The following is a 13,540-nucleotide window of genomic DNA, read 5'->3' as shown; positions in this document are numbered from 1 at the left end:
GGAGAAATGAGCTTGGGAGGGATTTGTGCATCAAGCCTGATGATTCATCTTTCTAATTATTTAACAGCAGGGGCGGCTCTATGTTTTTTGCCGCCCCAAGCACAGCAGCCAGGTGGCCTTCGGCTGGTCAGGTGGATTCGGCAGTGCTTCTGCGGGTGATCTGCGAGTCCCGTACCTTCAGCACCCACCGCTGAGTTGCGGCCAAAGTCACGGGACCAGTGGGCCTCCCACAGGCAAGCCACCGAAGGCTGTCTGACTGCCAGCCTCACAGCAACTGTGGCTTGCCGCCCCAGGCATGTGCTTGCTGCGCTGGTGCCTGGAGCCACCCCTGGTTAATAGGACTAATGTGCTTCAGTCTGTCAACTGCATTGTTTCTCACTAGCTTTTCAATGCAAGACTTTAAGATCTCTCTCACTCTCTTTTTTAATTCTAGCATGTTACAGTTCACAAAACAGCAATCATGGCAACAGCCCCAGACAGTGCAGGGGAAATGAAGCATCTCATTAAGACACTATTGTAAATATTAGCATAGCCAAGCTATTGTGCCTATAAGCTCAGTTAAGCTCAATAACTTTCATATTATGAACAGAAGCCTGGTCTGTTTTCGGTTGATGGATGAACAGAAAAATTGCAAGCACCCTGAGCAGCAAGTGGCTCTGCAGGTATGTGGTTCTCTCACATATAACCAATGTCACCATCACAACCACAACAAAGGAGGAGATGTGGAGAGAGAAGAAATATGTAAATAAGGGTATGTCTACACTGCAATAAAACACCTGTGGCTGGCTCAGGCTGCCAGGCTATAAAATTGCAGTGTAGACATTCAGGCTGGGACTGGACAGCAGGCTCTGGGACACTCATGAGATGTGGAGGGTCCCAAAGGCTAGGCTCCAGCCTGAGCATCTGTACACAATTTTACAACCCCATAGCCTGAGTCAGATGACACAGGCCAGCCGGAGGTGTTTTACTGTAGTGTAGACATAGCCTAAGGGTCTGATACTGAACAGTGCTGAGCATTTTCAGGACCCGTTGACTTCAAGGGAGTTAGACACCCATTGACTCTTCAGGATTAGAGAACAGGAATTCAAGAGTGAAGATGATTAGAAGAAAAGAAGTGAGGGGAAAAGGTAACAAGTAGCAGATTCAGGAGAGAGAGATGATGGGAGAAGAAATGGGGGCAGAAAAGGAGTAAGGTGGGTAATATATGGGCTCCAGTATCTTGCTCCTAATCCCAGCTCTACTCGCAACAATTTCTGTAATGCTTGTGCCAATGCCAAAAAGTATTACCATTTCCCAGATGCAGCCGTTTGTCCCTTAATTCATTTCAGTAATTGCATGCAATTCTGTAATCAAGCTTACAGAAAGGTACATTGTATTTAAGAGTATACAGGCCTTAACTCCCTGTCTGATTCTGATTTTTTAAGGTGGATGGCAAGAGGTAGAGGAAAGTAGAAGAAAGAATTTCTCAGTTCTAAGGCACCAGCCCCCACATATATACACCATTCAGGGGCCAGATAATGGCTGTTGGCAAATATGCCAAAGAAAAGTTAGAGCACTCCATCCAAGGTGTGCCAGGGGGAATATAAAAATGGTCAGTGAGTGTTCCGGATTCAGCTATAGCATACAGTATATCTCAACTCACTGGACCATGAAGATAAAGATTCTGCAATATACACCTCTACCCCGATATAACGCCACCCGATATAACACGAATTTGGATATAGTGTGGTAAAGCAGTGTTCCAGGGGCACAGGGCTGCGCACTCCAGTGGATCAAAGCAAGTTCGATATAATGCGGTTTCACTTATAATGCAGTAAGATTTTTTGGCTCCCAAGGACAGCGTTATATCGACGTAGAGGTGTAGTTGTTTGCCCATTTGCCACCTGCAATTAGTGGTGTAACAAAGGCTGTGCTGATACGCCTTGATAACAAAATACTTCATTAATCAGACAACACTAATTAATTCCAACCATCAGATTTGGAAAGTAGTGGCAGCTGGTGAAGAGGGCTACACTTAAGAGAACAGTCCATTAGAAATTAAATGTGTCTACAATGTATACGTTAGACATAAATGAACTTGCCCTTCAAACTGTTAGGTTTTAAGGAGTCACATCATTCATTGTGAAGGAATCATCTGACAAATGTGATTCTTTTTGTGAATCATTTGTGAACTGCTCCCCAATTTCTAGAAATATCTTAACTATTTTGAAGAATCTGATTCACAATCTATGCCAACCAATTTCATCCTATGAGCTGTTTGTGAACTATACATTTTACAATTATTCATGGCAGAGGTTCCATGCTTTCTGCTTTTGATGGAGGTTATATAAATGGGACTAATGAGCAACAAATAGTGAATACTCTTCAGTGAGTTTCAACCAGGAGTACGCATACCCCTAGGGGCATGCAGAGGTGTTCCAGGGGGTACATCAACTCATCTAGCTGTATGCCTCGTTTTACAACAGGCTACATAAAAAGCACTAGCAAAGTCAGTACATACTACATTTTCACACAGATAATGACATGTTCCTACTGCTCTATATACTATACACTGAAATGTAAGTACAATATTTATATTCCAATTGGTTTATTTTATAATTATATGGCAAGAATGAGAACATAAGCAATTTTTCAGTAATACTGTAGTGTGCTGTGACATTTCCATATTTTTATGTCTGATTTTGTAAGCAAGTAATTTTTAAGTGAGGTGAAACGTGAAGTACGCAAGAAAAAGCAGACTCCTGAAAGGGGTACAATTGTCTAGAAAGGTTGCGAGTCACTGCTCTAAATTACACAATAATACACTTGCATAGGGGGAACTAAGGGTGAGGGGGTGCTGCAGCACCCCCAAGCTTTACAAGGGACTCCTGGCCCCAGACCCAGGGTCAATCATTTCTACTCCTTGAAGCTCAATAGTTGTCTGATCATCTGGCCAGTTTTATTATTCTCAGATAGTGCTTTCTGGAGTGACCTTTTCAGACCTAAGGTGGATCCACTACCTGCAGCCTGTGTTTGCTGGCTCCTGGTGCTTTTCATTGTGTTACTTCTGTTAGCACAGGAACATTTCAGTTTCCCGGAGGAAAGAGTGAGCTGTGTGTGTTTAGCTGTCTTTTATTCCTCATGCACAAATAAACTTTGACTTTGATGTAGATGACTGGCTAACTTTTACAATCAGCATGAACAAAAAGCCACTCAGGTAAATGTCCATTAACAGCAAAGAGAAAGAGGTGCAAACATTGTCAAACTGAGCAGCCATACTGAATCCAGAAACATTTGCAAATACTGTTTTGCAGTCTTCAGCCAGCTTCAGCATTCAGCAAGATGCTGCAATATTTGCACAGCAAGATATGACTGGTTAATGCTATACACAATCTGTATATTAGAAGCAGGCGAAGTCTTTTCCTATAGACTAAAGAATGTGTTAAAAAGAACACCATGTGAGAAACAATGTGATGGGAAAAGGGTTGTTTTTCTTTTATCTGTCATTATAATGGGACAGGAGACACTTGGACTGATGAAAGAAATCTATGTCAGTTGACCTACTTAAGGAGAGAAACACATGAAACAGAATTTCAACCAGTCAACCCTCTCCAATTCCACTGGTTTGTCACATCAAATGAAAAACTCCTTTCAGCAGGAAAGTCACTTTAAAAAGTACACATTTAAACTGAAGCTTTTTATAAAGCCATGGAGTGATTGCTCTTTCACACTCTGAAACAAAGTATTGAGCAATAGCAGACTACTCAAACATTTTAATGTCAAAAATTTGCAAGAAGCTGGCAGAAAATAGTTTTTCATAGTGGATGTACAAAATAATGCAACATAAAAAAGCACATACTTCACATATAAAGTATAGCATCCATGACTTTTGTTTACTGAATGCCCAAAAAAACGTCATTAACACAGAGTTCAGGTTGCCCAGGGATGCCTCATGCTCTTCCAGAATGTGGAGAGTAATGAAATTAAACCTCTGAAAACGAAGAAATGAAGGTGAAAGTACACCCATTCACTATGTATCAACTCTGCTATGCTTGAGCAATGTCCCAGCATGCCAAACACACACAGATGAGTTGTCAATCACTGACTATAACAAATACATTACTATAGCAATAATTGGGTGTTCTGGCATGGATCATGACAGTAGAAAGCAAAGTACAATAAATTAAAAGCAGTACACATGAAACAACACAAACTGCTATACCCCAGTTATGCTTAGTTTGTACAGCAATATACTATACAGAGAATGTGTGTTTTGCAACCTCCCTCTCTCTCTTTCTCCAATACTATTTTAAAGAGGAACCTGATTCCAAGTTACAGTGTTTTTCTAAGAAGCATGTCTCTGGAATCAAGAGGCAAAGTGATTGAGAAATTGCTCTTGAGAGTTATTCAATATGCCTGTCACAGTTCCACTCCAAGGATTTCAGAAGGGTTTTGACAAAGTTCCATTTTTCCTGACTCTTCAAGTGCCTCGGGAAGAAAATAATACTTCGGTTTTAATGCTGACTTTCGGTTATTCCTGTAAATTGCATTATACCATTGGTGACTCTAAATGTGACTCTACAATTTGCATCGGCTCTCAAGTGAATGTGAGGGGATTATGAGTGAATTAAATTAGTTTAAAAAGAATGATATGTATTTTTGGAATGGGGGAGTGCGGCGAGATGGAGAAGAAACGGGAATGGAAGAATCACAGGGGGAAGCAGGACCCCAGCATGCTGCATCCCCTCGGCACAGCTGGGGCTCCCCCATTAAGCAGGCCCATTGAACCCTTACCCTGACAAGCCCTACCCCCTACACCTGGATGCCTCTGATGAGCCCCCCACACCCAGACCCCCACCCCACTGATCCCTAACTAGCTGCACCTGGACCCCCACCCTATCAAAGCCCTACTCCCGCAGCACCCAGACTCCCACTACTGATCCCCAACTACCTTCACCTAGATCCCCTGCAGAGTTCCATTGCCCTGCACTCAGAACCCCCAATGGTCCCCTGTGCATCCAGATCTCCGATTGAGCCGCCTGCACCTAGATTGCCCCACACAGAAACCTCTCACCCCACACCTGGATCCCCCCACACTATGCCCCTCCACACTTGGATCCTGCTGGGCTGAGCCTGCTCACCCACACCTGGTGCAGAGGGGCAGGGCCCCAGGGTGTTTCTGGGGCAGGCCCAGCCCTTGCACTGTGTCAGGGTCAGATGCAGCCTCACTGCCGAGTCCCTGTACTAGGGGAGGTGGGGGCTTCAGGGTTATCTCCCCCCTCAATTTAGTCAGTGGCCTGTGCTCCCCACTGCCATGCTGGATCCACATTTATTTGACAATTAAAATTTGCAGAATTTTAAAATATTGTGAGCATAATTTTTTGGCACAGAATTCCCTCAGGAGTAGTATTCATTGAATACACCTATGGCTAAAAGTGACCACGCAACACTTCCCAATAGAAATGAGATTTGTCAGACCATTGTCATGGCGCTTGCATCTATAAATCAGGACACCAGATTATGGAATGCCAGCTTCAAAGAGATGTATGGAGAGCTTGTTAGGTAATGGGATTTTATAAACCAATGTCTTGACCACTTCCAGAGACCTGCTGCAATGATCCTTTCTGATTATTTTTAATAGTCAATAGCCAATTTTATCCTACTTTTATTTGTGGTTATTTTTTCCCTTCTTGTCTTTCCAGGTGGCTGTTTCAGCATGAAGAAAGAGACAGAAAGAGAGAGAAGAGCTGCCAACAGACATTTTTTTAAGGCAAAGGCCGGAAGCAAAGCCCTCTAAAGTAATTGAATAAGCAATGTCTCGGTATGTCCACACTTGAATTTCTTGAACATCTGTTTCTAGTTGTGCTTAACCCTAGGGAATAGTAATGTTAGATAGTTTAACCCTCGTGTTAAATGTGACTAGGAACAGATGTGTGTCCTGGAACAAATGTTTGTTTCCTGTCTATATTAGCATTTATAGTTGTGATTATTAAACAACATACGTTAAAAGATTACTAGAACTTCAAATGAAATGTATCCTCAGACTCTTACAAAAGAGCAGTACAGTTCATCAGCATATTATTTTGACTGTAATGTATTTAAATAAATAATGAATGAACACAAAAAATACAAAAATTAAAGAGGGATAACTGATATTTGTGTACATTGAAAACAAGAAAAAATTGTACTGAGATTTAAAGTTCAGAGTTAAACTTTCTAAGGCTTACCCTTTATCACAGCCTACTAAAGCTCTTAGGTGACCATTTCCTTTACCTGTAATACGGTTACCATAGATTCATAGATTCTAGGACTGGAAGGGACCTCGAGAGGTCATCGAGTCCAGTCCCCTGCCCTCATGGCAGGACCAAATACTGTCTGGACCATCCCTGATAGACATTTATCTAACCTACTCTTAAATATCTCCAGAGATGGAGATTCCACAGCCTCCCTAGGCAATTTATTCCAGTGTTTGACCACTCTGACAGTTGGGAATTTTTTCCTAATGTCCAACCTAAACCTTCCTTGCTGCAGCTTAAACCCATTTCTTCTTGTTCTATCCTTAGAGGCTAAGGTGAACAAGTTTTCTCCCTCCTCCTTATGACACCGTTTTAGATACCTGAAAACTGCTATCATGTCTCCTCTCAGTCTTCTCTTTTCCAAACTAAACAAACCCAATTCTTTCAGCTTTCCTTCATAGGTCACGTTTGCTTTTTTTGCAACAGCATCACACTGTTGACTCATATTTAGCATGTGGTCCACTATAACCCCTAGATCCCTTTCTGCCGTATTCCTTCCTAGACAGTCTCTTCCCATTCTGTATGTGTGAAACTGATTGTTCCTTCCTAAGTGGAGCACTTTGCATTTGTCTTGATTAAACTTCATCCTGTTTACCTCAGACCATTTCTCCAATTTGTCCAGATCATTTTGAATTATGACCCTATCCTCCAAAGCAGTTGCAATCCCTCCTACTTTGGTATCATCTGCAAACTTAATAAGCGTACTTTCTATGCCAATATCTAAGTCTTTGATGAAGATATTGAACAGAGCCGGTCCCAAAAGAGACTGCTGCAGAACCCCACTTGTTATACCAGCAGGATTGGGAACCATGAATAACTACTCTCTGAGTATGGTTATCCAGCCAGTTATGCACCCACCTTATAGTAGCCCCATCTAAGTTGTATTTGCCTAGTTTATTGATAAGAATATCATGCGAGACCGTATCAAATGCCTTACTAAAGTATAGGTATACCACATCCACCACTTCTCCCTTATCCACAAGTCTCTTTATCCTATCAAAGAAAGCTCTCAGATTCCATGGTTCTTTCTGTCCCCAGTCTGCCATTACAATAGTAATCACAGTGCAAAGGAAGTTGATTATGCCCTATGACTTGATACAGGTTTCTCTTAAAAACTTTCCATCTGTTTATCATACATCAGGGGTGCATTCAAACAGCAATAGTCTCCAATGTGCCTATTAAGGAGAAGGCAAGTTGGGGGTGTCATTTTTCTCCCTCCAAGTGACTGATAATTCTCCAATCCAGCCCCAAGAACCATCCCACCCTGGTGCCACCCATCCTGATCGTGCATGGAGAACTGTGCATCCCAACTGTGTTGTTGCCCCTTTTGTTGGTTTTGTTTTGAATACTTGCTAAATTGATTGAGGATAGTTCTGACAGGGAATGATGTCTGCAAGCTCTGCAAGGAGCTGGCCAGCCACAGGACAGAGCAGGAGGAGGAGGATGGAGTTGCTAGTGTATGTTTTCTACATACATATTAAGTTTCAGGGGTTCATGTGCCCCCAGAGAACCTTTCAATTGTGCCTCCCTTCCCCCACATCCACAGTTACATGTTGCCTGTGCACTTCCCTATGCCAGAGGATATGGGTATAGTGATGTAATAGTTCCTGCCAAAACTTTTCAGTCTCTTTCATGGAGAGTACTATAAAAAGACAGCCAGATATGGAACTAGACATAGCAAGAGAACTTCACCATCTGTGTAGGGTATAGGAGTGGGGATTGAGAGATGAGTCTCTTTCTTGTTCTGCTACAGAATTGCTTTCGGACCTTGGACACCACATTTAATCTGATCGTGCCCAGTTTACGTATCTGTAAAATAGGGATAGTTATAAGCACTTCACGGGTGTGTAGTCAGGCTAAATCATTTACTATTTGTAAAAGACTTTGAGCTGGTTAGCTGGAAGATGCTAGAGAAGTGCAAAGTCTGTATTATGTGAACAAGTGCAATAGTGCTCCAGTAATTCTCTCTTGCTAAAAGCAATTTCTGGGCTGGAGCAATGCTGCTAGCAATTTATGATTCTCCACACCATGATTTTTCTCTTTTTTGATACTGAGCTCTGCACTACATCATGGCCAAAGCCTGCTACAAAAACAAATTAACTGAACGTTATTACAACAAGTACATGTTAAAATCTTAGCAACCGGAATAATGGATATGTACAAAAAATAAGTTTTTAATAATTGCAGTATAAATTTCCTTTTACTGGAGAAGACAGAGTCACAAACTTGAATCTATATTAGTGCACAGCAACATAACTGGATTTGATAATCAGATGTAAGCATTTGTGTTCTGTGCAACTACACATTTCAAAATACATTGCACATGTGCTTCAGTTTTATCTGGTAGAATGCTCACCTGGGAAAGACAGAAATTTGGGTTCTGTTCCCAATATCCTCGGACAACTGGAAGGGAGTGACTTGGAGGAGAAATAGGGTCTTGAGGACAGAGATTACAGAGTTAGACACAGAAAGAGGGCAATATTTGATCACACAAATGTGAGAAAGTTACATTTTTCACAGTATTTCACACAGGTCCAGTCCTTTTCTAATGCAGAAACGTCGTTATTCACCATGTGTGGCCATTTTCCCCAATCAAAACATGTGAAAACTCAAAATTTCCCACATTGTCAACAAGATTTAATTTTCATCTTAAATTGAGAAATTCAATATTTTTTGGGTAGTGCATCAAATTAACATGGGTTTTGAGTCAAATGAATAATGTTTAAAATAATCTTATTTTTGAGCAAATACACAAGGCATTTGTTTCCATAAAATCATTTTCCAGAACTTTGAGTGTAATATGGCCACTTTGGATTTTCAAGTTGTTCTGATTTTGTTGCAAATTTTCACGTTTAATTCAGTTCTTTCAACAATCTAATAGTGTTTCTTCTTTTCCTGTGCTGCCTCAACTCTTTTTCTCCTCCAAGCCCAACCTGTCTCCCACCTAACCTTCATTTACAAATGAGATTTTCCCATGATGGCTACTAAACCCTCTTTTTTCTAATCAAAAGTTAAACAAACCCATCAGTTCCAATTCTCTGCTGTGCCTGAGGTGCATAAGGAAAGGCAGGGAGACACCTTTGAAGCCTCCAGTTCTGCATCTTCTGGGCACTGGACTACTCTGCCAGTCAACACCTCTGCAAACCAAACCTGGCAAACTGTGCACAGCTCCAATAAAAAAGTGATATCTAGCACATCGGCTTCTTTAACACTGAAACCTATAGGAAAGAAGTAGTCATGGCACTCAGACCCTGTTTCTCTTATTCTGAGCAGGGAAGGGGGCAGGACAGCCAAATCTGCTCTCTTTGCATAACCTGAGGGAAGGACCTCAAACAAACCTTTTTTATCCCAGCTGGATTCCATGTTAAAAAGAAAAGATCAAAATATTGATTTCTTTTTTCTAAGGAGATAGTGTCAAGAATGAACCTTTTGTTAAAAATACGAGCAGGAGGCCAGGGATCTCCCCAGCCAGCAGCACATGTCTTCCAGGCAAGAGGAAAACTCCCAGCAAGGCAGACAGGGAGTCTGACTTATTAAAGCTGAAGGAATAATCTACTCAGACTGATCAGAATGGAACTCTCCTGAGGATTGGTGGGGTTTTTCCACTGGCAGGCAGACTAAGTAATACGTGAGCTGCATTTAAAGCAGCTAGAGTCATATTTCCATACTGCTTTTTCAAGCAGAATTTTTAACACCTCAAGTATTTTTTTTTAACCTGCTCTTTGAAATTAGTAAAAATTAAATGAGAAAATACTATTAGCTCTTGCGAGAAATAAAGTATAATTTCCCCACCACCACCACCTCACTGTTACTAGGGGACACATTTTGAATTAAAAATAATTGCACCTAGAAATACACGATGCAGCAAAATGAAAATCTATGAGCATGGGTGTTTCCCAGGCAACCCCATTTCAATTGCTTGTTTCTAGGTGATGGAGGCTTTCTACCCTTTAATGTCTTGAGTGTACTTATCTGACAGCAAGCAAAAAAGAAAAAAGAGGAAGGGAAGAGGGATTCCCTTGTTATGAGCGTCATTCATTTGAATATATTATCTATAATTATTTTGATTCCTACATTTGATTTCTGAAAGGGCTGCTTAGAAAAACCTATTGTAAAGCAAGGAATTTACTTATAAAAAGGAATTCATTAGCATCATCTTAAATGAATCTATATTTTGCACCTCTCAGAAGATTTACCTTCAAGGAAAAATTTTCAAAAGGAGCAGCAGTTTCCAGGCATCCCCCAGACTATTTCTAACTGATTTTGTAATTCTGTAGTGTCATTCATATTTAGTCTGACTTTCACCTCCTGAGGCTTTGCTTGAGCAAATACCAATCATGCTGAGGACTCATATATAAATAATCACTTGAATTGAAAATCGCCATGAAAAGCTGTGCATTACAAAAACTATTGCTGACATACTGCAAACTCTCTCCCTGTATTAGTTGCTTTGTTTTTAACTTCTGCAGGAAATATAGGACAGAAAAATGCCCAGGGCAGGGCCCTCACATACCAGCATTTTGTACTGCTGTTAGATTGGACTGGAAACCCTCCAGGAATAGGAATTGCATGTTTTAGAAAAGTATTTATAGCTCATTGAATATTTCAATGCAACTTATTATATTAAAAGCCCAAATTTACTGAAAAACAAGGATTTTCAATATAAAAGAAATTGCATGTGACATGCTCTCTCTCACATCACGATCAAATTATCTACATTTTATAAGAAGAATTCTCCTGCCAATCTCTTGGGGCTCCGTTTCTTCCTCATGTTCCCTTCCCGTTTGATTCCCTTTTTCTTATATTTTCTCACTCCTTTCCTGTTCTCCATAGTCTGCTGATCTCTGTGCAGACTCCCCCATTGACTTCAGTGAGAGTTGGATCAGGCTCTAACAGAATCATTTGCAGAGTCCTTTTTGGGGGAGGGGAGATGGGCTATAATCAGATAGCAAGCAAAAATAAATTCAACAGTACATTTACAGAAAGAACATAGAGGATATTTCAGGAGCCATCCTGGAACTTCCTTCTCATTGTGTTACCCACTGTGTAGTGCAAAACGAGCATCCAATCAGAAGTGGCGTTACTGAAAACTGTAAATAAATCATGGGATACCCGACAGGGCAACTCCACTTAACGAGTTCAGCACAGCATCACCTCACTAGTAGGGGACTATTGGCACTCCTGCAGCTACAACAGTGAGGGGTTCAGAGATGGTGACAGGTTCACTTTTAATGAGAAACAAAATCAACGTTCTCCTACAAAAAGAATTAATTGTGTTGCTTTCTGTCTCTTCCTTTGAGTTCTGGTCCCTAGCTACTAACAGCAAGAAATCACACAAAGGTTCTGGGCACACTCTCCCAAAGAAACAGCTCTTTGATCTGGGTCTTTGTCTAGCACAGCAATCCCACATATAGTCTTCCATTTCAGACATACTAGCTCTTAGGCTCCTTCTAATGTAATTTAAGTGGTTGTTATATGAAAATGTACAGGCAAGAGCCTAGAAATAATCCGTAAATGGCAAAAAGGTGGAGAATGAAATGGATCCCAAAAAGAAACACAAACACTAGTCTCCTAGTGCATATGTTACATGGCTAAAAACATGCCAGAAGCTCCTTTCTGGACACATTCAAACCATTATTTTCCACATTTTCACCACAGCTGAAATGAATGTAATGCAGCAAGTTCAGAAAGCCAAAGTAGACAAAGGGAGCAAATCATCATCAGAGTTAGCAGGTCACTGAGACCCACAGTGACAGGTCAGCAACATACTGTAAACTGTTTCCAATTGATTTATTGAGACTTAATTTTCTAAAAGTATACACAAATAGTTACACAAAAGGATAGATTTTAATTTCACACTGATTAAACTTGGCTGTTTTATGTCAACCACACAATGTATCTTGGCCCAAATGTTTATTCTTTGCCAGATGTAATTCCAAATCAAAACACATCTGGATAATGGGAAGTCTCAAATTTTCAGGTTGAGTTGAAGCACAAGACAAAAAACTGCTAGGCCTTGTCTACCTGGGGGGAAATTAATGGGTATACTATTTCAGAATAACTATTCTGGTACAAGTTAGCTATGCCAGAGTGTCTCACTCACCTGGACACTGTATTCCAAAATAAAACTGAATAAAATTTAGAATAATTACTCTAATTTGGCAGCAGAGAAATTATTCCAGAATAAAGTCACTTTTGTTCCAAAATACAGTGTTCACATGGGAAGTTACTCCAAAACAGCTACTGCAGAATAATTTATTCCAGAATAGCTATTCCAGTTAATTTCCCTGCATAGACAAGGCCCTAAGATGTACAGTGAGCATTGTTTAATCACTAATTATCACAGTTTAATGCTAATTTATTATTGCATCAAAACTTTCTATCAAACATTACATTACTAGAGGCACCACTGACCAGAACTATTTTCAACAGCAAAAAATAGTCTGCTCTGGAGTAATTAACTGGCAAAAAAAAGTTCACCAAAATCAATGTGGTTATCAGAGAGTGGCACTGGCCCTTTAAGATGGAAGAGGCTAGTGTACCTGTGGCTCATCAGCTGCCTCCTAATTGGGTTTGAAAGAAAACACTTGGGCACTGAAGGGGAGCAAGAACTGGTGGTGAGTCGGAGCTGCTTGAAAGCACTTACTGAGGGCAGGTCTACACTTGAAGTGCTGCCTGGGTGCAGCCACAGTGCTGTAGTGCTTTAATGAAGATGCTCTAAGCCGACAGGAGAAATCTCACCTATCAGCACAGTTAATCCACCTCCCCAAGAGAGGGTCGCTAAGTTGACCGGAGAAGCTCTTCCACAGACATAGCTCTGTCTACACAGTAGGTTAGGTCAGTATAACTACATCACTCAGGGATGTGGATTTTTTCATACCCCTGAGCAATGTCGTTATACGGCTACATGTCTGTAGTGTAAACCAGACCTGAGAGAGATAGAAAAGGGCAAATAAGAGCTGCCTGATGTGGAAAGGAGAGGAGGGACCCAAGGAGACAGCAGCAGAAGAGCGCTGGTACAGAGTCTTTGGGAAGAATAAAAGGTTAATGATGAGGATTGGCTAGAGCTGGGGAATCTCTGCCAAATTAAAGAAGAGCTCAAGGAGAAGACCCTTATGAAGAAGGGGAGGAACCAGCCTCACTAGCAGAAGCTAAGCCCAAAATAAAGGGTTGAGGCTGAAAAGGGTGGGTCCCAGGAGCAGAGATAGGACTTGCAGACAGAGAGATCTGCGTGAATGAAACACTGTGTGGGAATCCTCCTTGAA

This window comes from Gopherus flavomarginatus, chromosome 3 (genome assembly GCF_025201925.1).
Source record: "Gopherus flavomarginatus isolate rGopFla2 chromosome 3, rGopFla2.mat.asm, whole genome shotgun sequence".
Classification (NCBI taxonomy): Eukaryota; Metazoa; Chordata; order Testudines; family Testudinidae; genus Gopherus; species Gopherus flavomarginatus.
Note: the sequence above shows the minus strand (reverse complement) of the source record.